Genomic DNA, 4,430 nt, shown 5'->3' on the forward strand with positions numbered 1-4,430 from the left:
TTTTGAATTAGACTCTAAACCATGTGCCTAATCTAGAACATGTCCTCCCCATGGTCAAAATGGATACATTATTTGTTCACGCAACAAAATGCATGTCTACCGGCATTTGAAAAAAAGACATTCCGCCTTTAACAATATTATGACTCCAAAAAAATCTCTTGCTCTCCATTTCCCGTCAATCCCCTCACCAACTGTGATCACAATCACATTAATGGCGTCACCACCCTTGCATTGCTTGGATCTCTATTTCCATTGGAGGACTCTCTCACCTCCGAGCAAAATAATAGAAATGTGAAATTCTTAAAATTTCATATCAGTCATATGAGGGGTTGATGTATATCACATCGATTATTAAAGAAAATTGATAAGGGTTGATATAGTCAATCCTCTATAACTATATAACTATATCAGGAAGATTCAAGGTGAACACAACAGCCCATTACTTGATGCTGCCTCCCAAGAATAACTTTCCAGCCCAATGGGATGATTTTTTTTTTTTTTTTTTTTGGGTGGGGTTGGGCTGGAGAGGGGACGGATACGTAGATGACCATGCACAAAATATTTTCCCAAATCTTAATTATTGTAAATAATACAAGGATCTGATACTCTCTTAATAATGGATAGATTCTCTTTGACATCTAGTGATACCATTTCTAGCTAAACAAAATAGATGACACTATTTAATATCATCAACTAATGATGATAAACAACAATTTCAAAGTATATACAATTTTAATCGAGTATGCAATTAGGACCATTTTGAAGAATATATTTACTAATATTAATATCTGTATAGAAGGATCATTTTGAAGTATATACTTATTAATTTTAGTATAGTATTTGTCTATAGGGACCATTTTAATCGAGTAGGCAATCAGGACCATTTGAACAATATACATACTAATATTAGTATATGTATATAAGGACCATTTGCTCTACTTCAAGGGTAGATCCAGCCTAGTTGATAGATTATGATTCTGATTCCTCGAACCATAGGCATGATTGATCCCAGGAATGGAAACTTTTAATTAATGAAAAAAATATTTTTCTAAACATCACAAGGCATGTATTTAATCATATGGAAAGATGCTATGTCCATTCTGACAATTGGATAAAAAGGACATGATTTAGATTAGTCACGTGTCGAATTTCAAAGTCTAATTCAATCAAATATGTTTCCCTGTACTGGCATGCATTCCATGTATATTCATTCATACATGTGTAGCAGTTCCCTAGACATTATAATAGGAACATATAAAGTTTTAAAACATCATAAAAATGGATGATTTAGATTTATCTTGTGATTTTCAAAAACATTACATTCATTTGTTTATATTTCTACATTTTCTTCTCGATCTGTAGAAGAAATATACATTTGTTAAATTGTTTAGCCTTTGCTTGTTGAGTAAATTCCAACATTGTTTCTTCCAATAAAAAAGAATTCCACCATTTCACAAATTTTATAATGAGCTAAAATATTGATTATTATAAAGGGTATAGGGATCTGATACTTCTCAATAATGGATGGATTCTCTTTGAGATCTAGTCAAGCTATTTCTATTGAACCAACGCTTAACTAATGATAAATATACTTTTATAACCTATCAATTTAATGGAGTATGCAATAAGGACCATTTTGAAGAATACACACTAATATTAGCCTTTATTAGTATGTGTAGAATATTTCAAAGTAAGGATCCAAAACTATCAATGTCGATAACCAAGTTTTCTTACACTCATAGTCAACCAAGGGGTAGTTTGGATGGTGCGAAGAAGGTATCGCACAATTCTAGGGACTATTTTCGACGATTCAAAAATAATTGCAGATGTTTATGGCTAATGATCAATGGCTGTATGGTTCCTTCATTGCTTGGTGAAGGAAAACTTTCTCCTAAATAATATGATCTTGACAATATGTCACTTGTTCAATTCCGATCCGATTCTCCTTGACATAGAACTACAAGAGATGAGACAAGCTCTCTTTTAGATATTTCTCCTTTATAATTTTTAGAGCATAATCTAGTTAGCAGACAAGTTAGTTAGTAGATGAAGAAGTGTTTTAGTGCATGGCTCTATTTCAAGGGAGTTAACTTGGTTAATTTGCATGGTTTTCATAATGGCTATTGTGTTAGTCACATAACTTGGATAATTAAAATAAGTTACAACTTTTTTTTTATATATAAGTAAGAAGTTCCAACTTTTCTTCTCTCAAGTGTTTGAAAACCTGAACTAGATAATCAATATCAGAGAAATGGGATTCAAACTTTGATAACTGAAAAGGATTTTCTTAACAACACTTCAAGATGTTAAGAAAAAATTGTGACCTTACTTTTCTCTCTTTTAGTATATGCATTTTTTTTCAACAAAAACAAATTATGTCATTTCACTTGTATACTGAAAAATATTGAAAAAGACGAAAACTTTTGATAATGACATAATGATAAGTCACTTTCAAATTATTTCTAAAGACCATTTTTTACCCTTGCCTTCCAAAAGTTCAAAAAATAAGACTAGAACAATCAAAAGATGTCAAGTTTTAAATGCAACTTGTAGAGGTGTTATTGAGAAGTCCCCAAGTCAAATGATCAAACTGGCCTTTCTGATTCAACTACTTAAATCAACCAATCTGAAGGATTAGGTTGGTGAGATACAGACATAATCCTTGTTTTTTTATTTTCTTCATCTATCTTTTTTGGGTGAACCACCTTAACCCTTTGATCTGAACAGAGTTTATTGATATATCTTCATGATGAGCCCTTGAGATGAACCAACTAGATAAATAGTAGATGGAATTAAAATCAAACTTTGAATATGAAAATAGCCCTCCCATTGCTTTAAGCCTAATTGCATCTCAACACCATTACATTAATAATGGCTTCAACTTCCATCCTTGGTTCACCTTCATTTACCTAACACTAGTATTCTAATGACAACAAGCATAAAAAAATAAAATGAAAATCTAATACTCTCTTGTTAGTGGTCGAAATAGCCATCAACCTCTGAGTCATTAGTTTTTGGAATATATAAATTATATATATACCTTACAAAATGAAATAAAAATCTAATACTCTCTTGTTAGTGGCCCAAATAGCACTCTTCTTGCTTTAAGCCTCACACTAGTTGCATCTCAACACCATTACATTAATAATGACTTTTGCTTTACCAAAAGAAAAAATAAATAAATAATGGCTTTTGCTTCCATCCTTGGTTCACCTTCATTTACCCAACACTAGTATTCTAATGACAATAAGCATAAAAAAAATGAAATGGAAATCTAATACTCTTGTTAGCGGTCCACCGTCTCCTTGCTTTAAGCCTCACTAGTTGCATCTCAACACCATTACACTAATAATGGCTTCCGCTTCCATCCTTGGTTCATCTTCATTTACCTAACACTAGTGTTCTAATGACAAGAAGCATAAAAATAAATAAATAAATAAATAAATTTGCAATCTAGTACTCACTTGTTAGTGGTCGAAATAGCCATCAACATCTGAGTCATTGGTTTGTGGGATATATAAATTATATATATACCTTACAAAATGAGATGGAAATCTAATACTCTCTTGTTAGTGGTCCAACTAGCCCTCTCCTTGCTTCAAGTCTTACAGTAGTTGCTTCTCAACACCACTACACTAATAATGGCTGCTGCTTCCATCCTTGGTTCACATTCATTTACCTAAACACTAGTATTTTAATGACAAGAATCATAAAAAAATGAATTAAAACACTATAACTCTCTTATTAGTGGTTCAAATAGCCCTTTCCTTGCTTTAAACCTTTCACTAGTTGAATCTTTAACACCATTACATAATGACTTCTGCTTCTATCCTTCCTTCACCTTCATTTACCTAACATTGGTATTCTAATGAAAACAATTAACCATCAATAATATGAAATGAAAATCTAATACTCTCTTGTTAGTGATCCAAATAATAGCCATCAACGTAGCCATTTATTTGTGAAACACATAGTTATATACACTTAATACACCTGCCTTAGGTAAAGAAGGCCAACAAAGAAATCTAGAAATCATGTAATTTTCTATATTTTTGGCAGCCCAGAAAGGAATCCATATTTCAGCCACTTCACTGTACTCACCAAGTGGCAAAAAAAAAAAAAATGTTCTGAAAGAAACATATTACAGATCCAAAGGAGAGCATAGCTGTCTAAAACCCAGGGCCTGTTGTTAAAGTTTTATTTCATTCCATGGGTGGCCAGAATTTGAACCAACTTGTTGCCTGTCCTTTTAGTGAAAGAGATGTTCATGCCTTTAAAGGAAGAGGAAATTTTTTTTATATGTTCAATTGCTTTGACAATAACCTCTACGGCTCTACTTGGACCACTTCCAAGACAATGATTAAAGTTCAGTTCTTTTTTTTTTTTTTTTTTAAAGTTCAGTTCAGTTCAGTGGTCCAAATGACCTGACC

Source organism: Macadamia integrifolia, chromosome 9 (assembly GCF_013358625.1).
Source record: "Macadamia integrifolia cultivar HAES 741 chromosome 9, SCU_Mint_v3, whole genome shotgun sequence".
Taxonomy (NCBI): Eukaryota; Viridiplantae; Streptophyta; class Magnoliopsida; order Proteales; family Proteaceae; genus Macadamia; species Macadamia integrifolia.